The sequence below is a fragment of the Giraffa tippelskirchi genome, chromosome 6 (genome assembly GCF_054371585.1).
Source record: "Giraffa tippelskirchi isolate mGirTip1 chromosome 6, T2T-mGirTip1v1.2.pri, whole genome shotgun sequence".
Taxonomy (NCBI): domain Eukaryota; kingdom Metazoa; phylum Chordata; class Mammalia; order Artiodactyla; family Giraffidae; genus Giraffa; species Giraffa tippelskirchi.
This window is the reverse complement of record NC_137280.1, coordinates 23,046,049-23,073,325: the sequence shown is the minus strand read 5'-3', so window position 1 is coordinate 23,073,325 and position 27,277 is coordinate 23,046,049. Positions and strand designations below refer to the sequence as shown.

The 27,277-nt window shown below is 37.0% G+C and overlaps 1 protein-coding gene across 5 annotated transcripts in view; it reads left to right on the top strand.

The window, feature by feature from the left end:
* The first annotated feature begins 1,834 nt into the window (after window positions 1-1,834).
* The window catches only part of ANGPT1 (angiopoietin 1), a 797,336-nt gene continuing 771,893 nt past the window's right edge, over window positions 1,835-27,277 (top strand). For 4 of the 5 annotated variants that reach the window (XR_014056675.1, XM_081500436.1, XM_081500435.1 and 1 more), the window contains exon 1: window positions 1,835-2,278. The gene's annotated coding sequence lies outside the window, so the exon portion shown is untranslated. The remainder of the gene's footprint in view (window positions 2,279-27,277) is intronic. The other variant, XM_081500438.1, reaches the window with a different exon arrangement.

Here is a 27,277-nt window from a genome sequence, read left to right as displayed (position 1 = left end):
ATGATAGGGTTGGTAAATATACAAAGATGTGAATGAAATCATGTCCTAATGCATTCAGGTGCGTTCCTTCTCAGCTCTGGAGTTAACTTAGCCTATCAGGACTGTATTAATTATTTTATTATAATAAAATAACACAAGAGAAATTCATAAATGTTTTGAACTATGCTTGGTATCCTGACATTTCTATGTCTACTTTCCAGTCATTTTTCTTTCCTGATATTTTAAAACTCTGCTTTTTCCTCCTACTTTCAAAACTCTGGATCACTGTTATCCAAATCCTTGACTCATATCTTGAATATTGGTGTTGGCCCTGTTCTCGTTATACCTACCTCCTACGTGTTCTTTTCTACTCCCAGTGGCTTCAGTGGTTCTCACTTTGGGTGCCCTTTAGAATATCTGAAGAGCTTTAAGAAATACCAATGAATAGTTCCCACTGTAAACCAACTGAATAAGAATCTCTGAGTTGAGTCTCAGGCATTGGTTTAAGAAATCCCTTGGGTAATTCTAACGGATAACTCAAATTCAGAATCAGAGATAGATGCTGAAAACTCAGATCACAGTTTGAACTTTTCCTGTTTTGGGGGAATACACACAATATATAAACAAGATATAAGGAAGCAAGATAGATGATGGACTGTGGAAATGAAAATCAACCAGGGAGAGACTAGAGGGAAGGAAAAAAATCAGCTATTGCAATACTCTAGGCAAGCGATGAGAACCTGAATTTAGGACATTGGCGACGGGAGTGTAAAGATAGATTAGACACACATTAGGGAGGATGTATCAGTTATCTATTGTTGCATAACAGACTACCTCCAAATTTAATGGGTTAAAAGACAAACAATTACTGATTTTGCTTAAATTATGCAATTTGGCTAGACCTCAGTGGGAATGGCCTGTCTGATCCATGGCTGGCATCAGCCGGATGGCCTCAAAGAGATCTGAAGGATCTACTTTTAAGATGGGTTACTCACATGTCTATGTCAGATAGGTGTTGACTGTCACTCCGAAGCTTAGCAAGGGCTGAGGCTGAGGGCGTTTGTAGAAAAAAAAAAAGTTTTAGTTTTTTTAGTTTCACAAATCTCATGAGCGCCCGGCGGGGTATACATTTGGGAAGATGCCCCAAACCTGGCTCTGAAGGCTCCTCTCAGGCTAAGCCAGCTCTGAGCTCCCTGCTTCTTCTCGGGTCCAAGCCCCAGGCCCGAGAGGTTCCGCATCTTGATCTTGGGCAGAAGGGTCATCGATCAGTGCGGCGCAGAGCGACAGCTAGGCAAACAGGTCCGGTTCTCGTACCCTGGCTGGGGCGCGGCCTATCAGGTCTCACTTCCAGCAGTGCCGGCTTTGCCTGTCCTTCAGCGCTGACGCTTGAGGGTACGAATGGCAGGGGCGGCATGTTGGTGGAGTCCTGGAATGTTTCCTGTTGACCTGTTTATGGCTGTGTGTGCAGCGAGGCCGCGGGAGAGATCTGCTGGGAGAGCGAGGGCTTTCTGGGTGAGGGTGAGGCTTGCATCTCCAGGATGACTTCTGGCTTCTCCTCAGACTCATGCCAGGGCCAGTGACTGAGGTTGGGACGGTCTTGCTGCGCTGACTCTGTCTCTGCCGTACGAACCAGCGCAGCTCCCTTGCCTCCTCTGTCAGGATCATCAAGTAAAACTGGTGGTGCTTCTTCTGAAGCAGCTTCCGCGCCTCCTTGAGGAATTGCTGGGGTCTCGGTGACTGCCTTTGTCAGCCGCTCTTTCCGCATGTGGAAGCCCGTCAGATGTTTCTAGCAGGTGTTCGCGTGGCTTCTCGCGGTAACTAGCTGCGACCTCGTCCCGAGGCCATTTTGCTTCTTGTCCTCGCGACCCCTGGCGGTGAAGCCGGTGCTGCATGGCTCCGACTCGCCTCAGGCACCTGTAGGGTCGAGAGCCAGAGAGCTTTGATTCCCCTGCATGAGTCTATCCACGGATTGCTCGGGCTTTCTTCCAGCACAGAGGCTGACTTCCAGCAGCACGCAGAGCAAGAGAACAAAAGGAGACGTGGATTGCCTTTCGTGACTAAGCTTTGTAAGTGACGGCATCACCGGTCGCAAAGGCCAACTCCCACTGAAGAAGGGACTCCAGACTCCAGGTCTTGATGGAGGGACAAGCTAGGTGGTAGAAGAAATACGGGATAGGAGATAGTGCGGTAGCCATTTTAGGGAACAACTATCCTGCACAATCTTGGGGACTAATTGGAAGGGGACAGTGGAAGAAAGTGAAAAAAGAAGAAAGTCACTTAACACAAAACAACTGTGAAGGTATGCTTATTTGGATTATTATGAAAAATAAAATAATATTAGCTAAAGATGTGGAGAAATAGTTTGTGGTATACAGTGTGGAGAGTAATTGCTTTGTTTGATATTTTGAGAAATTAAATTAAACACGGACAGTTCTCTTGAAGGGCAATGGTAGTTTTCTAAAAGCTTTTGGAGACTGATACTTAGGCTGTTTTACACATACATCCTGTTAAAAAATTTTTTAAGCTTAATTTAATTTTGGCTGTGCTGGATCTTCATTGCTGCTGACTGGGGTGGAGGTTACTCTCTAGTTGTGGTGCTTGAGCTTCTCATTACAGTGGCTTTTCTTGTTGTGGAGCACTGGCTTTACCAAAGGCTCAGTGGTTATGGCACACGGGCTTAGTCCCTCCATGGAAGGTAGGATATTCTTGGATCAGGGATCCAGCCCATTTCCTGCATTGGCAGGTGGATTCTTTCCCATCCTGTTAAATTATTTGAATATACACTTCACCTCAAACAACTGGTAAGGTTAGTGCAAAAATAAAAACAAACCAACTACTGTAACTTGTCTTTTCTTTTAAAAATGAAAAGGTCATAACTATTTCTTTCTTTCTTTTTTAAAATAAAAGTAGGAAGCCAGTCCTTCCAACTCACTATTATTAAGGGATTAACACAGAGAATTTCCAGAGTTACCTGTAATCTGTCTTCAATTATAATGCTTCCATGGTTGACAAACTGGGCCCAGTGGAATCACCTCTTTGTCTTAAGTAAATTTGCTGTTGGTTAGAAGTGGCAGCTAGAATCATTTTGAAAAATGACCTTCCCACGTAGTCCCAGGGTCAGCTGCAATAAAGATTACGTGATGATGGTAACTGTGATGAGTGGTATCAAAGAGAACATAGAACAGTATTTTGGGTTCCTTTTGGCTCTTTTATTCCTGTTGGCAAATACTATAGAAGAGAGGTTCATGCTCAACTCTACCTTGTCCATTTGAGTTTTTGGTTCACTTATTAAAGCAGAAGAATGAAGGAAAAGGGGACTGAGAAATATTTTTTAATGGTTTCATTGAAAAGCAAATGTACCACACACTTTGGTTTCCTTTGTTTCCCTGGAATTAACTGCCTAGGTTTGTTATTTTGCCAGAGTTCAAGCTTTGTGAATCATGTGAAAAGAGCACAATGTATCAGATATTTTAATATTAGGAAAACAGGTGCATGGCAAAGCATATTAATGGACTTAGCAGAGAATTATTAAATGTCTTTTTTGTGCAAAATGCAGTGCTAAGTGAAATTAAAACCTGGTTCTGATTTAGCTCAGCTTTTGATTCAAGAGTTGATTTTTGTAACTATCTTTTTCGTTAGTCCAGTATTTCACTTTACTCAGCCAAGTTTATAGATCAGCACATTGCTTACAGTTGGACTCATGTAGTGGCAGATTTTTATTTCTGCTTTCTCTTTTCTCAGTCTTTTCATTGACTATCTGAATACATATAAAATCAACACCATTGGCTTTGAAGACATTTATTATAACAATGCATTTGTGAGAGGAAATTTTATGGGACCCATGGCTTACAAACTCCATGATCTATTTACTCCAGATGATTGGATCCTAATCCTTCCAGGGTGGGACATGTCCTGATGCTTACAGGGTGGGATGAGAGAAGATTTAAACTTATCAGTCACAACTGGAATGCACTGCTCCCTCTCAATGATTATTATCCTCATGTTTATTACTTTTGCCCCTTGATCTACCCAGCATAAAGTTAAAAGTGTACTTATGTGGTAGGTAGTTCTCTTGAAAGAATGGCATATAACTGCTATAACTTTAAAGGTATATTTTGTAAGTTACTAAATTTTAGTGAGTGACAGAAATAGTAGGTATGTTGGTCAACGTTAGAAAGTGCCTTCTTTTTCTTTGTAAAATGAGAGGCGTAGGCTAAACTAGGATTTCCTCTGTTATATAATCTGAAATCTTACTGATAGATCTGGAAGCTTGTTGCAGCTGTCATAGTCACTATCCACATGTTCTTCATGAAGAGGAGGGCTTTCCTGGTTGTTCGGATAGTAAAGAATCTATCTTCAATGTGGGAGACCTGGGTTTGATTCCAGGGTCGGGAAGATCCCCTGGAGAAGGGAATGGCAACCCACTTTAGCACCCTTGCCTGAGAAATCCCATGTACTGAAGAGCCTTGCAGTCTACAGTCCATGAGGCTTCAAAGAGTTGGACAGGACTGAGCAACTAACACTTTGACTTTCACTTTCATGAAGAGGTTTATCTGGACTTCCAATAAGAAAGAGAGTCATTTGTGTGTGGGACTCCTATGGGGCTTCTGGGTGCTCCCAGGGACTGCTATTATCAGGCTGTGGCGTACCTGCCAGTATCTGCCGTCTTCATGAGACTGTGAACTCTGTGGGGCAGGGACCGTGTTGGGTGCAGAGTTTTGCCTACTACCCCATAACTTGCTTGGGATATCAGTAGACCCTCACTGGCACTAGTTGAATGAATGTCGAAGGTATTAATTCTCTTATCAAAACCTGCTAATACTTGCTTGGATGCCCAGGTAAACATAAGCACCAGGTAAACTTAGGAAAATGGAAAGGTAGGTAGATATTTTTGCTACTGCTGTTCAGAGTCTCTAAAACTAGATGATTTAATACTTTTTTTTTTCTCCTTTAAGAAACTATTTTTGTTGTTGGTTTTTTACTTGTGACTGACAAGTTCCAAACAGACCCCCCCCCCGCCTTTTTTTTCTTAGAAAGACTCTGGTTAAGCAGTTTAGAGTAGCTAAACTGTGTTTAGACCAATTCAAACCAAACTTGAATGCTCAGCAAGGATAGAATTAGTACTGAGTCCAATGCAAGCCATCTTGGTGACAAAATAAGAAGTAATTCTCATGGTTGATTCTTAAAATAATTAATTTCACAGTTTCCATTTTTGGAAAAAGCCCTGGGGATACCTCTGGTTCAGAAAAAATTTGATGAGACAGCATTAGAGGAGAAGGAAAATGTCACATTTAGCTTATGAAAAATATTAAGGAACAAACCAGAAAGATTCCCTATTGGTAAAACAAGCAAGAACTGGTAAACTGCCCCCATGGAAACCTGCCAATATCAAATCGCTTGCAGAGACTTTGCAGACTCTTGTTCATTTCTATTTCATGTAATTTCCCCTGTCTTTCCAGTACCTCCATCATCTTTAATCAAGCATAAAATTAAACTGGAAAGCAATCTTTTCTGGTTTATGTTCTATTGTCTCATCCTCATCAGAGTTTAAAATTACATCTTAGCAAATATTCATGTCTACAAGATAATGTTCTCAACTCTTCTAACCACAAGGAGATTGTACATTCTTAGGAAGAGTGTTTTGAAAAACAAATATTATTACTAATCTAATTTTAATAAAATATTAAAATTTGAACAAAGAAAATCGTTTGAAAATGTTTAGAGCACTTTTGAAAATCTCTGTGGCACCTCTTATACAGAGCATGCAAATTAGTTGCCTGTCACATTTGGCACAGAAGTGTTTTGTTTATCTAGCAAGAGTTCTTTTTAGTTCAAAATTTAAAATTCAGTATCTTTTATATAAAAATTTAAACTTGTGTTTTCTTTTAAAAAATCAGGAAGTCTGCTAATCTAGGACCTTTTTATCCTGCATTTTTTCATATAGCTAACAACTGTTTTCTAAATACCTACTATTTGGCAGGCACTTAATGGAATCACCTGGGACATTGTGCAGTCATCCGTTTTAATGGGTGGAGTGATGGTTGTATGTATTTTCCAGTGTGCCACAGTCCAAGCCACTTCAGTGAGACCTACTTTCAGTAGCTATTTATCATTATTCTTGCACAATTGATTTTCTCATAATGGAGAAAAAAAATTCATATTGATATCTGGCAAAAACAATAATTTTTAATCTCTCATAGAGTAAAGTGCCATTGGAAAATGGCTTTTTAACCAGGTACTACACTTCACAGTCTCCTTTTTATCCAGGTAATAAGAAAAATTCTCATTGATGGAATGAGAGTGAAGTAATGGGTTTCATTCTTGAGTGAACTTTTTTTTCCCAACAAATTCAAACTCATTTTATTGAAAGTTATCGAGAAGCTGTGAGCATTGCTAGTAAGGAGGATAAATGAAACACAGGGTCTTTCCTTTCTTCCTGTGGAGAAGACAGATATGTGGACAACCAGTTTGAAGTGATATCAGAATGAAGCTCAGGTGGGTAGGATAGGACAACTCCTTCTTCAGACCTCAGTTAGCCTTCCCTCCTTCCCCAGCCACTCTCATTGTCTAATGAGCTCATGAACAAAGGCTTCTTCTTCCTTCCTTTCTTTTTTTTTTTTAATTTGGAGAAAATATATAAGAAAAAAAAGGAAATAGGCTCTCTTCACTCTCTTTTTTCCCTTTTAAAAGCTATCTTAGAATATCTGAGATCTTGAGAACCACAAAATGGAAGAAACTTGGATTCTTCAGTTCCATGTGAAGAAAGTCAACCCCTGAGCACAAACACATGCATGGATTGATACACTGGGATTATATGACACCAGCCAGCAATTACTTTGGTAAGACATCATATTTGTTACCAAAACTGGGAAAACAAAATATTATTCAAGAGAATGATATGTTTCAACAGTGGAAGAGAAAATTACCTACTCACATCAATAATTTACAGTACCTACCTGACTCCTGCAGGCCTTTGAGCTTGAGAACCTTTCCCTTAATGAAACTGTTCAGATCATTGGTTTCCCTGTAATTGAGTGGGTTGCCATTTCCTTCTCCAATACATGCAAGTGAAAAGTGAAAGTAAAGTCGCTCAGTTGTGTCCTACTCTTAGCGACCCCATGGACTGCAGCCCACCAGGCTCCTCTGTCCATGGGATTTTCCAGGCAAGAGTACTGGAGTGGATCGCCAGTGCCTTCTCTGTACAAAATCTATAGGATGCAGCAAAAGCATTTCTAAGAGGGAGGTTCATAGCAATACAGGTCTTCCTCAAGAAACAAGAAAAATCTCAAATAAACAAACTAACCTACCACCTGAAAGAATTAGAAAAAGAAGAAGCCCAAAGTGAGCATAAGATAGGAAATAATAAAGATCGGAGAGGAAATAAGTGAAATAGAGATTAAGAAAACATATTATCAATAATATCAAGTGCTGTTTTTTTAAAGGGTAAATGAAATCAACAAATCTCTAGCCAGGCCCGCCAAGAAGAAGAGAGAGAGAATCCAAAGAAGCAAAATAAGAATTGAAAAAGGAGAAAGAACAACCAGTATTAGAGTATCACAGAAATATAAAAGTCATAGGAAGTTATTATGAGCAGTTATATACCAGCAAATTGTACAGTCTAGAGGAAATGGAGAAGTTTCTAGAAACATAAAGCCTACCAAAATTGAGTCAAGAAGAAACAGATAATTTGAACAGCTCCATCACTGGATGTAAAATATTACAGAATCTGGGAAAAAAAGAAAACCTCCAGCAAATGAAAATTAAAGACCACTGGGGAATGGCTTCACTGGGGAATTCTGCCAGACATACAATGAATGTTTATACTGATCTACTCAAACACTTCCAAAAGATAGAAGAGGAGAGAACATTTACAGAGTCATTCTGTGAAGCCACAATCACCCTGATACCAAAACCAGACAAAGACATTATAAAAAAATAAAATTACAGGCCAATATCTTGAAAATAGATCCAAAATATTCAATAAAACACTGGCAAACCAATTCCAACAAGACATAAAAAGGATCATACACCTTGATCAAGCTAGATTCATTCCATGGATGCAAGGACGGTTCAGCATACACAGATGAATCAATGTGATATACCATGTAGAAAAAAGAAAAGACAAAGATTACATTATTATCTCAATAGATGCACCAAAATCATTTGGTAAAAATTCAACATCCTTTTATGATAAAAACTTGCACTAAAGTGGGTAAAGAGGGAATATATCTAAATAGAATAAAAGCCATTTATGACAAACCCACAGCCAATATAATAGTCAGTGGTGAAAAGCTGAAATCCTTCTTTCTGCTTAACTCTGGAATAAGACAAGGGTGCCCACTCTCACCACTTCTATTTAACATAGTTTTGGAAGTTTTAGCCACAGCAGTCAGAGAAGAAAAAGAAATAAAAGGAATCCAGGTTGGAAAAGAAGAAGTAAAACTCATTGTTTGCAGATGACATGATCCTCTACATAGAAAACCCTAAAGACTCCACCAGAAAATTACTAGAGCTAATCAATGAATATAGTACATTTGCAGGATATAAAATTAGCACATAGAAATCCCTTGCATTCCTATACACTAACAATGAGAAAACAGAAAGAGAAATTAAGGAAACAATTCCATTCACCATCACAATGAAAAGAATAAAATACTTAGGAATAAATCTACCTAAAGAAACAAAAGACCTATATGTAGAAAATTATAAAACACTGGTGAAAGAAATCAAAGATGACACAAATAGGTGGAGAAATATACCATGTTCATGGATCGGAAGAATCAATATAGTGAAAATAAGTATACTAACCAAAGCAATCTATAGATTCAATGCAATCCCTATCAAGCTACCAATGGTATTTTTCACAGTACTAGAACAAATAATTTCACAATTTGTATGTAAATGTAAAAAACCTCAAGAATAGCCAAAACAATCTTGAGAAAGAAGAATGGAATTGGAAGAATCAACCTGACTGACTTCAGACTATACTACAAAGCTACAGTCATCCAGACAGTATAGTACTGGCACAAAGACAGAAATGTAGATCAATGGAATGAAATATAAAGCCCAGAGATAAATCCATGCACCTATGGACACCTTATCTTTGACAAAGGAGGCAAAAATATACAATGGAGAAAAGACAATCTCTTTAACAAGTGGTGCTTGGAAAACTGGTCAACCACTTGTAAAAGAATGAAACTTGAGCACTTTTTAACACCATACACAAAAATAAACTCAAAATGGATTAAAGATCTAAATGTAAGACCAGAAACTATAAAATTCCTAGAGAAAAACATAGGCAAAACACTCTCTCACATAAATCAGAGCAGGATCCTCTGTGACCCACCCCCCAGAGCAATGGAAATAAAAGCAAAAATAAACAAATGGACCTAATTAAACTTAAAAGCTTTTGCACAATGAAGGAAACTATAAGCAAGGTGAAAAGACAGCCTTCAGAATGGGATAAAATAATAGCAAATGAAGCAACGGACAAACAATTAATCTCAAAAATATACAAGCAGCTCATGCAGCTCAGTACCAGAAAAATAAATGACCCAATCAAAAAATGGGCCAAAGAACTAAACAGACAGTTCTCCAAAGAAGACATAGAGATGGCTAACACATAAAAAGACACTCAGCATCACTCATTATCAGAGAAATGCAAATCAGAACCACAATGAGGTACCATCTTATGCCACTCAGAATGGCTGCGATCAAAAAGTCTACAAACAATAAGTGCTGGAGAGGGTGCAGAGAATAGGGAACCCTCTTTCACTGTTGGTGGGGATGCAAACTAGTACAGCCACTATGGAGAACAGTGTGGAGGTTCCTTAAAAAACTGGAAATAGAACTGCCATACGACCCAGCAATCCCACTGCTGGGCATACACACTGAGGAAACCAGAATTGAAAGAGACACGTGTACCCCAATGTTTATCTCAGCAACTGTTTACAATAGCCAGGACATGGAAGCAACCTAGATGTCCATCAGCAGACGAATGGATAAGGAAGCTGTGGTACATATACACAATGGAATATTACTCAGCTATTAAAAAGAATGCATTTGAATCAGTTCTAATGAGGTGGATGAAACTGGAGCCCATTATACAGAGTGAAGTAAGCCAGAAAGAAAAACACCAATACAGTATACTAATGCATATATATGGAATTTGAAGATGGTAACAATAACCCTATATGCGAGACAGAATAAGAGAAACAGATGCATAGAACAGTCTATTATACAGAGTGAAGTAAGTCAGAAAGAAAAACACCAATACAGTATATTAACACATTGTATGGAATTTAGAAATATGGTAATGATGACCCTATATGTGAGACAGCAAAAGAGACACAGATATAAAGAACAGACTTTTGGACTCTGTGGGAGAAGGTGAGGGTGGGATGATGTGAGAGAATAGCATTGAAACATGTATATGACCATATGTGAAATAGATTGTCAGTCTAGGTTTGATACATGAGACAGGGCCCTCAGGGCCAGTGCACTGGGATGACCCTGAGGGATGGGTTGGGGAGGGAGCTGGGAGGGGGGTTCAGGATAGGAGACACATGTACACCCATGGCTGATTCATGTGAGTGTATAGCAAAAACCACTACAATACTGTAAAGTAATTAGCCTCCAATTAAAATAAATAAATTAATTTTTAAAAATGTGAAGGGGAAGTGTGACCATGAGGAACGAGTCAACAAAATGAAGGAGTAATTGATGGGTAGGAAAAGAAAAAAGTGGGAACAAAATGAATTCATCAAGGTAACAGGATACAAGATTAATACACAGAAATTTGTTGCATTTCTTTCACTAACAGTAAAATATCAGAAAAAAAAAACTGAAAAAACAATCACATTTAAAACTGCAAAAAAATACCTCCAAATAAAATTAACTGAAGAGGTAGACAGCTTACATGCTGAGAACTATAATACATTGATAAAGGCAACTAAAAATGCTTCAAAGAAATGGAAAGATGTCCCATGCTCTTGGATTGGAAGAAATAATATTGTCAAAATGGCCATACTATATAAAGCAATCCACAGATTTATGGCAAGCCCTATCATATTACCCATGATAGTTTTCACAGAACTGGAATGTATAATCCTAAAATTTATATGGAACCATTAAATACCCAGAGCTGCCAAAGCAACCCTGAGAAAAAAGAACAAAACTGGAAACATAACCCTCTTGGGCTTCAAACAGTATTACCAAGCTGCAGTAATCAAAATAGCATGGTATTGTCACAAGAATAGATTAATAGAACAGAATAGAGAGCGCAGAAATAAATCCACACACCTAAGATTAATGATCAGAGTTCATCTTCAATAAAGGAGGCACGAATATACAATGGAAAAAAAGACAGTTTCTTCAGCAAGTGGTTTTGGGAAAGTTGGACAACCTCATGTAAATCACTTTTTTATCCCATATACAAAAGTAAACTGAAAATGTTTTAAAGACTTAAATTCTTGGATTAATCTCCCAAGGAAAAAGAAATAAAAGCTAAAATTAGCAAGTGGGACCTAATCAAACTCAAGAGCTTTTGCACAGATAGCCTACAAGCACATGAAAATGTGCTGAACATCACTAATTATTAGAGGAATGCAAATCTAAATACAATGAGATATCACTTCACACCAGTCAGCATGGCTATTATCAAAGTCTACAAATAATAAATGCTAGAGAAAGTGTAGAGAGAAGGAAATTCTCCTAAACTGTTGATGGGAATGTAAATTGGTGTGACCACCATGGAAAACAGTATGGAGGTTCCTTAAAAATCTATAAATAGAGTTACCATATGATCCAGCAATCCTACTCCTGGGCTGGAAAAGATGAGAACTCTCAATTCAAAAAGATACATGCATCCCAGTGTTCATAGCATCACTGTTTACAGTGGTCAAGACATGGAAGCAGTGTAAGTTTTGATCACCAGATGAATGAATAGAGAAGATATGACACACACACATATATATATGTGCATGTGTGTGTGTGTGTGTGTATACAAATGAATTATTACTCAGCCATAAAAAGAATGAAATATTGCTATTTGTAGCAACATAGATGGACCTAGAGATTATTGTACTGAGTGAGGTAAATCAGAGAAAGACACATATGATATCACTTATATGTGGAATCTAAAAAAAGTACAATAATTTATTATAAATTTATTGTAAATAAATTCAGTTTACAAAAAACTAAAACAGACTCACAGACATAGAAGACAAACTTACAATTACCAAAGGAGATAGAGGGGAGAGGGGAGGTTAATTAGAAGTATGGGATTAACAGATACACACCACTGTATATGAATTAGATAAATAACAATGGTTTACTGTATAGCACAGGGAACTATATTCACTTTCTTGTAATAACCTACAATGGAAAAGAATCTGAAAAAAAAAATGTATAACTGAATGACTTTGCTGTGTACCTGAAACTGACACAACACTGTAAGTCAACTATTCTGCATGAAAAAAGTAGTTTCTATGATTCCTATAATCTGTTCATTTGTCTTTGACCTCTCCTTTTTGCTGTACAAATCTAGGCTACTCTTCTACTCTATTTACATACTCAAGTTAGCAATGTAAAAAAGATTGTGTACAGGCTGCCATGAAATCATCAACTTGATTTCCTACATTTGATTTGGACATTATTTAAACTTTGCCTAACAGCTGCATTTAGTAAACAGTTTTACATTTTTTCAAAAAATCTGCTTATTTGAATAGATTGTCATGCCATTTACCTTCAATTGATATCCTGATTCAGTCAAAATGTTTAGTTGTAGCTAGCTAGGTAGATATCTTTCTTTATCCAGGAAAAATGTGGCATATAAAATCACTGGATTGTCTTTCCGTTGATTTATACTTCTGTATTTCAATACTAACACCTTCAATTTAATGTGAAATATATAGTGAGTTAAAGCCTTTTAATCTAAATGTTTTCTCGGGATATTAAAGAAAAATATTATTTTAAAAATCAAGTGAGTTTTAAACACTTTTATTAAAACCACACTTATATCTGAATTTCCTGAATTTGAGAGGTAATGATGGATTTTGCCTTTTTTTTACTGTGAAAGGAATTAGAATCTAGAGGTGGTTTGGTGTGTCAACTTTGTGTATGTAATAATTCAAACACTACCAAAACTGATCTGGCACAACCCATCTGCTTTTCCTCACTACTTCTTACTACTTGAATTATTCTAATCCCTGTCATTTATCTACTGATTATGTTATTCTTTCATGGCATTTATTTTGCCAAATAGAAACAGGAAAAGCATAATTAAAACATGTCAGATGATTTCCATGAAGAATATTCTGGTCAGCCCCAAAGAGGACTAATACCAACCATATTAAAATTCTCTTAGTTTCACAAACATGCCAAACTCTTTCATTCTTTGGGGATCTCTGCTGTCTCTCTCTTGGGATGGTCTTTCAGCAACTCTTTGTTGTGTTGATTCTCTCATTTTGTACCAGAAGTAGTGGATCAGTCCAAGGCATTCAGGATTACTAGGATTAGATTCATCTTATTCAGTATGGAAGATTTCATAATGCTATGATATGGATCACTGGTGTATCCTTAGTTGCTTTGTGGCACAAACTACTAGATCAGTTTTATGCAGAAATTTGTTTCAAATTGTCTGCTGTTTCTTTGTTCCTCAGTCTTTCTTTCTAAAGTGGGAAGCATGTTAAATACTCTTCCAGAAGATAAGGCTAAAAATCCTAATAATAGAAATGAACAAGGTAATAGTCACTTGGTCAGTTTGCCTCCTATGTAGGGTGATTTCCTTTAGTTTATTTTCTAGCGATTCAGGGTATTGAAGTTACATTATTTAAAGGAGATAGTTGCTGTTATTCCTAAAAGAAACTGTTTTCTAATGCAAGATGTGAAGTAGAAAGATCATATAATTTGTACTGAAACTTCTGAATTCCAGACAGTCAGTTCAGTCACTCAGTCGTATCCGATGCTTTGAGACCCCATGGACTGCAGCACGCCAGGCTTCCCTGTCCAGCACCAACTCCCGATGCTTACTCAAACTCATGTCCATTGAGTCAGTGATGCCACCCAACCATCTCATCCTCTGTCATCCCCTTCTCCTCCCACCTTCAATCTTTCCCAGCATCGGGGTCTTTTCAAATGAGTCAGCTCTTCGCATTAGGTGGCCAAAATATTGGAGTTTCAGCTTCAGCATCAGTCCTTCCAGTGAATATAGAGGACTGATTTCCTTTAAGATGGACTGGTTGGATCTTGCAGTCCAAGGCACTCTCAAGAGTCTTCTCCAATACCACAGTTCAAATGCATCAAGTCTTCAGCACTCAGCTTTCTTTATAGTCCAACTCTCACATCCATACATGACTACTGGAAAAACCATATCCTTGACTAGATGGACCTTTGTTGGCAAATTAATGTCTCTGCTTTTTAATATGCTATCTATGTTGGACATAACTTTTCTTCCAAGGAGCAAGCGTCTTTGAATTTCATGGCTTCAGTCACCATCTGCAGTGACTTTGGAGACCAAAAAAATAAAATCTGTCACTATTTCCATTGTTTCCCCATCTATTTGCCATGAAGTGATGGGACCAGATGCTATGATATTAGTTTTCTGAATATTGAGTTTTAAGCCAACTTTTTCAGTCTCCTCTTTCACTTTCATCAAAAGGCTCTTTAGTTCCGCTTACTTTCAGCCATAAGGGTGGTGTCATCTGCATTATCTAAGGTTATTGATATTTCTCCCAGCAATCTTGATTCCAGCTTGTGCTTCATCCAGTCCAGCATTTCTTATGATTCCAGCTTAACTAATCATTAGAAGAGTAATCATTTAATTATCTGTGAAATGAGGATAACAGTGTTTCATAAATTTATGAAAGTAAAAGTTGCTCAGTCATGTCCGACTCCTTGACCCCATGGACTTTACAGTCCATGGAATTCTCCAGACCAGAATACTGGAGTGGCTGGCCTGCCTTCCTCCAGGGGATCTTCCCAACCCAGGGATCGAACCCAGCTCTCCTGCATTGTGGTCGGATTCTTTACCAGCTGAGCCAAAAGGGGAAGCCCCAAAATACTGGAGTGGGTAACCTATCCCTTCTCCAGTGGATCTTTCCAACCCAGGAATCAAACCAGGGTCTCCAGCATTGCAGGTGGCTTCTTTACCAACTGAGCTATCAGGGAAGTCCTCATAAATTTGTAGAAAAGACCAAATGAAATGCTGACTAAGAAAGTATTTGGTAAAATGCTGGCCATAAATTAATGGCATCAGTTATTCAACATCTCTTTTCTGTATCTCATTTTGCTCCCAAGTGGGGCGAAAAGTGATTCTTGGGAGAGGTGAAAAAAGCTTAACTTTTTAAATATGTAAAACACATACAAATGTGTCACATAAATAGATATACAGTATATCTGTGTTATTAAAATTTTATGAGGGGTAATTAAGGGGAAAAATGTCTAGGATGGCTCTCTTTAGGGGTGATAATACCAAAAAGAGTGAGAAACATTACTTCATAAATCTCAGTCTAGAAATTTGGTGTGGAAGAAATGTAACTTCTTATTTCTTGTTCTCTGTTTTATTCTTGTTCTTTGTTTTATGCTCATCTTCTGCCAGGAGAAATAAATATAATCTGATAAATTCAAGGTTTCATTCCCTTCCCTCTTTCCCTTCTCAGAATCAAATCTGTGTGCTGAGGAGCTCATGTAACAACAAAGTTTGGGGGCTCTGACTCTCCCTTGAATTCCGAGATCTCTGTGGAGTTTGTTCTCTCTCTCTCAGCTACTTCTGCTTCTCTTTCTAATGCACAAGTCAAAGCTGGCTGCTCCTTGCTACTTTAGAACTGTGGAAAACTTGGTGGAGTTCTCTGAGGCCTTCTGCCTAGATCCTCCATCCAGATAGTTCTGCTCTGTTCACCTTTTTGAAAATGAGGAATTCAGAGATTTTGTCTGTGTTTTGAGCTTTATCCAAATACAGGAGCCAAGAATTTCTATCCATTTAGATTCTTCAAAACTTTACTTGTTTTATTGTTACCACTAGCCTACCGCATGTTTCAGCCTAGGAGTAAATGGTGGGGTGGGGTAGGGTATGCAGAATATACGTCCCTTTTGGGAAAATAGTCTCAAAGCTAGTATTGCTTCCAAGTGTTTTATAAATGTATTTTGAAGTTTAAAAGAAAAAAAAAAACAACTTCTCTGTATTAATACTCTTGTTGTTAATAATAACCCTATCCTGATGAAATAGCTGCCTCATGATATTATTTAATGGAGAATGGCCACAATATAAAATGGAAATATGTAGGTAATGGGTGTATGCAGGGAACATGTTAGACTGTTTTAAAAAATTACTTCAGAATGTTTCCCTCACTTTGTTAATTCATCATATAGCAAATTATTCTTTTTTAAACAGCAGTATTGAGATATAATTTACCCATTATATATACAATTAAAAAAATTAGTAAATTATACAGTTGTGCAACCATTCAATTTTAGAACATTTTCATCACTCTGTAGATTATCAAAAGCCTATTTTAAGTCCATCCTGGTTGGATTTTGTGGATATACCACATTTTGTTTATCTATTGAATGTTGTTAGACATTTGAATTGTTTCTAGCTTTTAGTTATGATCAATGACTCCTGTGACCATTCACATGGAAGTCTTCATGTGGACATAAATTTTCGTTTCTCTTTGGTAGATTTCTAGGAATTGATATGCTGATTCGTATGTTAGGTTTACGGTTTATGATTTATGGTTAATGGTTAACCAGAAAGTACTAAACTGTTTTCCAAAGAGGTGGTACTGTTTTACATCCTGGCCAGCACATATGAGGGTTCTAGTTTCTTAACATCCTTGTCAATGCTTGGTATTGTATGTCTTTTAATTACAGTCATTTTGGTATGTCTACTGTCATATGTCATTGTGATTTTAATTTAACAGCTAATGATGTTGCACATCTTTCACGTGCTTATTAGCCAATACTGTATTTTCTTTAGTGAACTAGCTGTTCAGATCTTTTGCTTCTTTTTCAGTTTTGTTGTTTGTCTTTTTTTTATTATTGAGTTGTATGATTTGTTTGTGTATTCTGGGTCTAAGCCTTTTATTAGATACATAGCTATCAAATACATTCTCCCTCTCTGTGATTTGTCTTTTTAATCTCTTAATATTGTCTTTATAAGAACAAAGTTTTTAATTTCAATGCAGTCCAATTTGTCAGCTTTTGTTTTTTTAGTGGCTTGTACATCTGTTGTCCTGTCGAAGAACACCTTTCCTAACCCACAATGACAAAGATGTTCTTGTACATTTTCTTCTAAGAGGTTTTAGTTTTAATTGTTACATTTTAATGTCTATGATCCATTTTGATTTAATTTTTGTATATGATGTGATATAAGGTCTAAATTTAATTTTTGTTTTTATTTTATTATTTTCAGACGTATTTCTAATTGTCCCAGTACCATTTTTTAAAAAAATTATTTTTTCCCCTTAGAATTGACTTTGTGGCACCCTTTTTGAAAATCAGTTGACAGTAAATGTAAGGCCTTCTTTCTGGAATATAATTTTGTTCCATTGATCTATTCTAACTGCTTATCTAACTGCCAATGTTGCATTATCTTATTATGCCTTTTTACTAAGATTTGAAATCAGGTAAATTTAAGTCCTCCAATATGCTTCTTCTTCAAAATTATTTTGCCTCTTCCAGGTTCTTTATATTTCCATATCAGTTTTAAAATCAGCTTGTCAATTTCTACAGGAAAGATTGTTAGAATTTTGTTAATAATTATGATAGATCTATAGACAAATTTGGGAGATTTACAGTCTTAATATTGAGTCTTCCAATACATGAACATTGAATTTTTCTCTAATTATTTTGACCTTCTTAATGTCTTTCTACAGTATTTTATAGTTCTCAATTTACAGATCTGTAAATTCTTTTATTGAATTTATTCCCAAGTACAATATTTTATTCTTTATTACTTCTATTGTATATATAATTTTTTTCTTTTATTTTCATATTGTTCATTGGTAATGTTAATTTTGATTACTCAAGACTCCTAAGTTGCATCCTAAAACTCATGTTAAGTTTCTGGCTATTTCATTAGTCCATTGTTTACCCCCTACCGGACCGTACACTCAGACTAGTGGAGCTGCTGTCTGTCATTCTTTGCCTGCCAACAGGGTCACCACTTTAAATGTTAACACTTCGTGTCAAAGGAGCTTATTCTGGTGGAATCAGAATTATATAGTTGGTTTTCTGTCAGGCTCAAAGTTGGAAACAACTTGTTTTTCTATTATTTTTTCTGTAAATTTATTTTAGTATTTAAAAGGTTAGCTGTTTTATACTTAGCAACTCTTTTTTGTTGTTAGAACTTTATGTCACAATCAGTCGTTACATATATTATTTTTACTAAATAAAACCATTTCAAAAATGTTTTCATTTAGATACAATTTTAGATATTTTGTGTTATTTGAAAGGTGAAAGTAACTAATGAATAACCAAAAGTAACCATGCAATAAAGTCAGTCATTGTTAATTAGGTGAAGTCATTATTAATATAGCTTTGGTAGTGTGGCATTTTTCAGTGGTTTGTTTCTCTTTCCAGCGTTTCAAATTTGTCATTCCACTTCAATGTTTAAAAAACTGTCATAATTTCAGTATTATTCTAACAGTGAGGGTTTTCAGGTTCTTAGCCATATAATTGATTCATTAATAACAGTGTTCCAAACTCTACATACTTGGATACAGATACTAAGCCAGAAATGTTTTATTTTACTTCAAGTTTTATTTTAGTTCAAGTTTTATTTTGCTTCAGTATTTTCATTCATTGAGATTAATAATTTATAATATTATATAACCTTTAGGCCAAAGTTTTGAATTATAGGGATCATAATAAAATAATTTGCTTTATTCTTGACTACATTTTAAGTACTTTGAATAAAGGTAGATATCACATTCTTTTAAGAATAATGCTCTAATAGTATTCTTCATAATACTTTACATAAGTAAATTCAAGATATGTATTCTCCACCCCACTCAGCCCCACAATGTGAATCATATATCCCATTATTTAAAAACTAGAAATGAAAGTTGAAAGTACCTAGATATTAAGATAAATGTATAAAACTAAATAGTTTTTCCACCATCTAATCAAAAGGTGTTTATTTTGTCTCCCTTGTACAACTCACTAAATGAGATGCTGGTGTAATGGTAAACAATAACCAGCATTATTCCTGTGCTCAGGAATTATTTCACAGGGAGATAATCAGGAAATAATGAGCAAATAAATAATTCAAATCATTTGACTACTACAGAAGGAATTATCTGGATGAAGCAAAACAGAATAATAGGAAAGCCTACTTGGATAGGATAGTTCAGAGAAAAGGCTTTTGACTAATTTTCTCCCACTGTTTCACTATTTTACATTTATCTTTTATTAAGTTTTTTTATTTGGAATACTTTCAGGCTTACAAAGCAGAAGTAAGTACAAAGAATATTTATATACACTTTCTCAGATATGTATAATGCTACTATTTTATATTATTCTCTTTATCATGTTCTCTAAATCGGTAATCTTTGCACCTATCTATCTCATCTGTCTATATTGATCTGTCCATCTTGCTTTCTTCTGCATCATCAATGCACCTGAGTCATTTAACGTCCATTTGTCTTGGACCATTTACCCTAAATAGTTTTGTGTGTATTTCTCAAGAAGAGTAATATTCTCATATATAACCCCAGTGCAGTTATCAATTGAATAAAATTAACATCAGTCAGTCAGTCAGTTCATTCACTCAGTCGTGTCCAACTCTTTGTGACCTCATAGATTGCAGCACGCCAGGCCTCTCTGTCCATCACCAACTCCTGGAGTTTACATCACCAACTCCTGGAGTTTACTCTAACTCATGTCCATTGAGTCGATGATGCCATCCAACCATCTCATCCTCTGTCGTCCCCTTCTCCTCCCGCCTTTGATCTTTCCCAGCATCGGGGTCTTTTCCAATGAGTCAGCTTTTCGCATCAGGTGGCCAAAGTATTGGAGTTTCAGCTTCAGTATCAGTCCTTCCAATGAATATTCAGGTTTGATTTCCTTTAGGATGGACTGGTTGGATCTCCTTACAGTCCAAGGGACTCTCAAGAGTCTTTTCCAACACCACCGTTCAAAAGCATCACTTCTTTGGCGCTCAGCTTCCTTTATAGTCCAACTCTCACATCCATACATGACTACTGGAAAAACCATATCCTTGACTAGATGGACCTTTGTTGGCAAATTAATGTCTCTGCTTTTTAATATGCTGTCTATGTTGGTCATAACTTTTCTTCCAAGGAACAAGCGTCTTTGAATTTCATGGCTTCAGTCAGCATCTGCAGTGATTTTGGAGCCCCCAAAAATAAAGTCTGTCACTATTTCCACTGTTTCCTCATCTGTTTGCCATGAAGTGATGGGCCCAGATGCCATGATCTTAGTTTTCTGAAAGTGCTGTGCACAACACAATCAGAAGACGTCATTAGGCGATATTGTCTTTTATGGGCTGTCACATCTGGAAGTACCCTATGTACATCTGCCCCTATTGGTAATACTAATTTTTATCACTTGTGGAGATAATTTCTCTATTTTGTAGTAAATATTTACCCCATTATAACAAAAAAGCAGGCTACAGGAACACATTTTAAGACCATGTTAATATCTCTCTTCTCAGCAAAGTATTCTCCTGGATTTTGCCTTCACTAACCTTTCTTTCCTGGTTCAATCTTTACTGAGACATTTGCAAAATATGTTTTTTTCAACCTTTACTGCTCCCTCCCTAGTCTTCAGTCAGCGTTTTTCATTCCTCTATAAGCAGAACCCATTTTCCTCCATTTAATTATTTATCTGATTATTATTGGTATAGATTTACAGATTCCTATTTTTAAATGATTTATGATTCATTGCTGAAACTTAATATTGATGCTCAGATTGTCTCAGATTTGGCCAATAGACCCTCTTCAGTCTGATACCTATGTCCTTATAACACATCCATCAATTTTTTTAAACCATTTTCTTACTTTCTGGCAATACAGATGTTCCTGGCTTGTCTAGTTACTACCTTGTGTTGTACTTAAATTCAATAATTTCTCCAGAAACCATGATCAATAGCTCTTATATATGAGAAACAACCAATTATAAGAATCATTGGCCATTTGATTCTAAGATTAGCATTTAAATAAAAATTACACATAACCAATATTACCCACTGAAAATCTTTTACGAAGACCAATGTATCTTCTATTTGGTAATTAAACCCAGGAAAAAGAGCAAACAGATTTCATTTTACCAATTAAAAATTTGTTAAAATTTGATACATTTATAATAGCATGTTATGGTTCTAGACTCAACAGGCATAAGTACAGCAATAGGAAGGGCTTAAACAGAATAAGCAATGATTTTTTAACATGTTTAAGAATCACTCATTAATTAATATATTATTCATTGAGTACTACAATATTTGGCTGTTTCCTCTCATTGAACAATATTCATTTAAATGTATTAAAGAGTTAATGTCAAAAATTCAGTATTAAAAAGAAGTTATATATGAATATTTACTTAAACTCAGGATGACCAAGGACTTCTTAAGTGTAAAAGCACAAGAAAAACACTCAAATGATATTTATTGAATAGTTATTCATTTCTACAGATGTTTTACCTTTCTTTTGAAATATCTTCCAAAGCAGATTATTTCACAAACCTTAGAATGAAAGATTCTAATAAAAAAGGAGAAAAGAATTAGTATATATGAGAAATTCATGTATGAATTTGGGGTCTGCACTTTCTAAACCTTGTTAGCTTCATGTTCACTGTCATTTTGGCTCATTTTCTCTCCAGTGCCTAGCACAGTGCCCAAAACATGGTAGGGCCTGAATAAGTATTTTCTGAGTGAAATGAATCAACAGTGTGAGGGAACTGGAATAAATGATTTGTAAATACCCTTCCAGCTGCTGGATTAAAATGAAGGCTTTTTGACTTCAGACCTACTGTGTTTTCCATTATATAATGTCTGTCATCTGAAGGCAACTTCTGGATATTGGCTGTGATGAGCATCCACAAACGTGTTTCATTAATTTGGGCCTTCCTTTCCCTATCCTGGCATTGGTTTATATACACATCTTCTAATGGACAGAATGGTAAAGTGGCCTGAGGACCATTTTAGTATTTTAAAGAAAATGTGATTTTAAGCCTCTTTCAGATTTCTGAATATCTTGTGCACTCACACCATTGGGATGACTAAAGTTTGGAGAAAGAAGAAAGATTGGAAATTACTTTGGAACCCTGGGATCATAAATATTACCAGTTTCCGTTCTTTAGCAGCTATTAGTAATGATGATAAAGAAAAAGAATACAGCTGCCAGCTTGGGCCTGAGGAAATGCACTGCGAAGCTCCAGGCCAGCAATGGCTCCTAAAAAGATGTTAATTTGAAAGAGCTGTGTAAAATATCCACAATTCTTTTTTTTTTGTATTTGAACAATTGAATAATTACAATAATGCTTATATCGACTACTGTTTTTTAAAAATACTGTTTTGTCATGTTATACTAAATGTGAGAAATTCTATCTAGTACTTTTTTTGCACCTTACAATATCTGGCTTAAATTATTCATGTATAATTTCTGTATTTGAGAAGGTACCACAGAACATGTGCTTAGGTATGTGATACCTTTCCCATTGTAAAAACCTAATGCTGTGAATGTCAAAATATTACTGCCAGTTTTACAGAAGACCTAAATAGACACTGCTCCAAAGAAGACATTCAGGTGGCTAATAAACACATGAAAAAATGCTCAACATTGCTTGTTATTAGAGAAATGGCAGAAACTCCAATACTTTGGCCACTTAATGTGAAGAACTGACTCATTTGAAAAGACCCTGACACTGGGAAAGATCAAAGGTGGGAGGAGAAGGGGACGACCGAGGATGAGATGGTTGGATGGCATCACCAACTCAATGGACATGAGTTAGAGTAAACTCCGGGAGTTGGTGATGGACAGGGAGGCCTGGCATGCTGCCATCCATGGGGTTGCAAAGAGTCAGACACGACTGAGTGACTGAACTGAACTGAAATCAAAACTATAATGAGGTATCACCTTGCACCAGTCAGAATGGCCATCAGCAAAAAATTGACAAACTATAAATGCTGGAGAGAATGTGGAAAAAAGGGAACCCTCTTGCACTCTTGGTGGGAATGTAAACTGATACAGCCTCTGTGGAGAATAGTATGGAGATTTCTTAGAAAACTAAAAATAAAACTACCATATGACTCAGCAATTCCACTACTGAGCATATACTCTGAGAAAATCATAATTGCAAAAGACACACGTACAAATGTTCATTGTCCAAATGTTCATTGCGGCTCTATTTATAGGACATGCAAGCAACCTAGATGTCCTTCGATAGATGAATGAATAAAGAAGTTATGGTGCATATATACAATGGAATATCACTTGGCCATAAAAAGTGATGAGTCAGTTTTAGTGAGGTGGATGAACCTAGAGTCTATTATATGAGTGAAGTAAGTCAGAAAGAGAACATCGAATACCATATATTAGCATATATATTTGAAAATGGTATTGATGGACCTATTTGCAGGTCAGGCATAGACTTAGACATAGAGAACAGACTTTTGTACACAGTAGGGGAAGGAGAGGCTGGGACAAATTGAGAGAGTAGCATTGAAATGTATATATTACCATGTGTAAAATAGATAGCTAATGGGAAGCTGCTATATAGCACAGGTTGCCTGTGCTGTAGTTGCCTGTGCTATAGCCTGGTGCTCTGTGAAAACCTAGAGAGGTGTGTAAGGTGGGAGGGCAGTTTAAGAGGGGAGGGATGTGTACACTTGTGGCTGATTCACATTGATGTATGACAGAAACCAATACAATATTGCAAAGCAATTATCTTCCACCTAAAAATAAATAAATTAAAAAAAAATCATTGCCAATTTTATACTATTTAATCTTTACAACAAACTGCTGGGCAGGTATTGTGCCTGTTTAATAGGTGAGGGACCTGTGTCACCAAAAGCTCGAGCAGCTTGTCCAGGAAACACAGATCTGTGAAATAGCAAAGCCAGGACCTATATCCAGATCTACCTGTCTTTGCAGTGTGGGCTGCTTTTGACTTCTCCTGTAGTTATGAATTCAGGCTGAAAATACAAATGTGTTTATTGAACATGAGTGATTTTTTTAGGTATAGAAGCCCTCATCCCCACATACTCTTTGTGTGCTTATTATTGTCTCTATAATTATACATACACATTCATCGATCAATGGAGAAAAGAAAGGAGAAATACTCTCTGTAAAACAGATACCTTAAAAAAAAGAGAGAGTTTTTAACATGATTACCTACTGTTACTTAAATACAGAAACTCATGAGTTATAACACTGATTCTCAGTTAATTTTATGTTAACTCAGATCTTTCAGTTCCTGTCTTAAAACCTGAAATAGCTTCTGTAGTAGGTAGAATAATGTCTCTCCTCACATCTCTGCATCCTAGTCCCTAGATCCTGTGACTAATGTTACCTTACACATGGCAAAAGGAATTTCACAGATGTGATTAAATTGAGTATCTTGAGATGGGGAAATTATCCTGGTGGGCCCAATGTATTCATTTTATAAATGTGAAAGCAGGAGATGTGACATTGTAGTATTGGAATTTTTGTAAGGGGTATATGTGCTGAGAAATGTGAATGTGTGTACCTTCTGGAAGCTGGAAAAGAAAAGGTAATGGATTCTATCCTAGAGTCTCCAGAAGGAAGGCAGCATGGATAACCAGTTTTGGACTTCTGAATTCAAGAACTGTAAGATAATAAATCTGTGCTGTTTTAGGCCACTAAAGTGAAAATGAAAATTGCTCAGTTGTGTCCGACTCTTTGTGACCCCATGGACTGTAGCCCACCAGGCTTCTCTGTCCACAGAATTCTCCAGGCAAGAATACTGGAGTGGGTTGCCATTCCCTTTTCTAGAGGATCTTCTAGACCCAGGGATCGAACCCTGGTCTCCTGCTTTGCAAGCAGATTCTTTACAGTCTGAGCCACCAGGGAAGCCCTTTAGGGCACTAAGTTATCTTAAATTTAGGCCACTAAGTTTGAGATAATTTGTTAGAGCAGCAATAGGAAACTAATATAGCTTCCCACTGCAATTAGGATAAAATCCAAAGTCCTCAACCTTGTCTCTAAGCACCTTTAAGATCAAATCTTGTTCAAATCTCCTTCCTTAAATATGAACACTGTGTTCTATGTTCTGCTCAGAGCTAATCGCTCAGAGTGGGCTTGTATAATCTTTGCTTTCTCTGTCTTCTGGCCTTGCTTTTCTCTGCCTCAGGTGGTACCTTCTTCCCAGTTCTCTCTCAGTCATCTCTTACCTGTCTTAACCCCAATTCTACACATACCGTAACCAGGTTAATCAATACTTACATTCTGCTCAGGCTTCGTTACTGAAGGAAGCTTTCCCAATGCCTTGCTATCTCAAAATAAGCACTCTGTTTATGCTTCCTACAATATTGTGACTTATAAGAAATATATGTTTGGTTATTCAGATGACCAAAATGTATTTTTCATATACATTTGGTCTTTGAACTTGGCTTCCTGCTCACAGCTACTGAAACCCTTGGAATTTCCTGTTCAGTTCAGTTGCTGAGTCATGTCTGACTCTTTGCGAGGCCATGGATTGCAGCACACCAGGCTTCCCTGTCCATCACAAACTCTCAGAGCTTGCTCAAACTCATGTCCATTGAGTCGGTGATGCCATCCAACCATTTCATCCTCTGTTGTCCCCTTCTCCTGCCCCCAATCCTTCCCAGCATTAGGGTCTTTTCCAATGAGTCAGCTCTTTGCATCAGGTGGCCAAAGGATTGGAGTTTCAGTTTCAACATCAGTCCTGCCAATGAACACCCAGGACTGATCTCCTTTAGGATGGACTGGTGGGATCTTCTTGTAGTCCAAGTGACTCTCAAGAGTCTTCTACAACACCACAGTTCAAAAGCATCAATTCTTCAGCACTCAGCTTTCACATCCATACGTGACTACTAGAAAAACCATAGCTTTTACTAGTAGAACCTTTGTTGGCAAAGTAACGTCTCTGCTTTTTAATATGCTGTCTAGGTTGGTCATAGACAGAAGAGCCTGGCTGGCTACAGTCTATGCGGTCGCAAAGAGTTGGACACTATGAAGAGACTAACACACACACAGGTTGGTCATAGCTTTTCTTCCAAGGAGCAAGCGTCTTTTAATTTCATGGCTGCAGTCACCATCTGCAGTGGTTTTAGAGCCCAAAAGAAATATTTCTCACTGTTTCCACTGTTTCCCCATCTGTTTGCCATGAAGTGATGGGACTGGATGCTATGATCTTAGTTTTCTGAGTGTTAAGTTTTAAGCCAACTTTTTCACCTTCCTCTTTCACTTTCATCAAGAGGCTCTTTAGTTCTTCGTCACTTTCTGCCATAAGGGTGGTGTCATCTGCATATCTGAGGTTATTGATATTTCTCCTGGAAATCTTGATTCCAGCTTGTGCTTCATCCACTCCAACATGTTGAATGATTTACTCTGCGTATAAGTTAAATAAGCTAAATGACAATATACAGCCTTGCTGTACTCTTTTCCCAATTTGGAACCAGTCTGTTTTTCCATGTCCTGTTCTAACTGTTGCTTCTTGATCTTCATACAAATTTCTCAGGAGGCAGGTCAAAGAGCTGGTATTCCCATCTCTTGAAGAATTTTGTACAGTTTGCTGTGATCCACACAGTCAAAGGCTTTGGCATAGTCAATAGAGTAGAAGTAAATGTTCTTCTGGAACTCTCTTGCTTTTTTTGATGATCCAACGGATGTTGGCAATTTGATCTCTGGTTCCTCTGCCTTTTCTAAATCCAGCTTGAACATCTGGAAGTTCTCGGTTCGTGTACTGTTGAAGCCTGGCTTGGAGAATTTTGAGCATTACTTTACTAGTGTGTGAGATGAGTGCAATTGTGCGATAGCTTGAACATTCTTTAGCATTGCCTTTCTTTGAAATTGGAATGAAAACTGACCTTTTCCAGTCCTGTGGCCACTGCTTTTTGCGAATTTGCTGGCATACTGAATGCAGCACTTTCACAGTGTCATCTTTCAATTTTAATTGAATTAGCTCAACTGGAATTTCCTGTGCTAAGAGCCATAAAGATATTTTTGTTATGTTAATGAGATGAGTTTGGAAAGCCTGTAGGCATTGTTAGGAAGGGACACTGGTTGCCAGGAGATCCAAACATGCCAATCATGTATTATATAATAAAAATTTCATGATCCAAAATCACAATTACTTT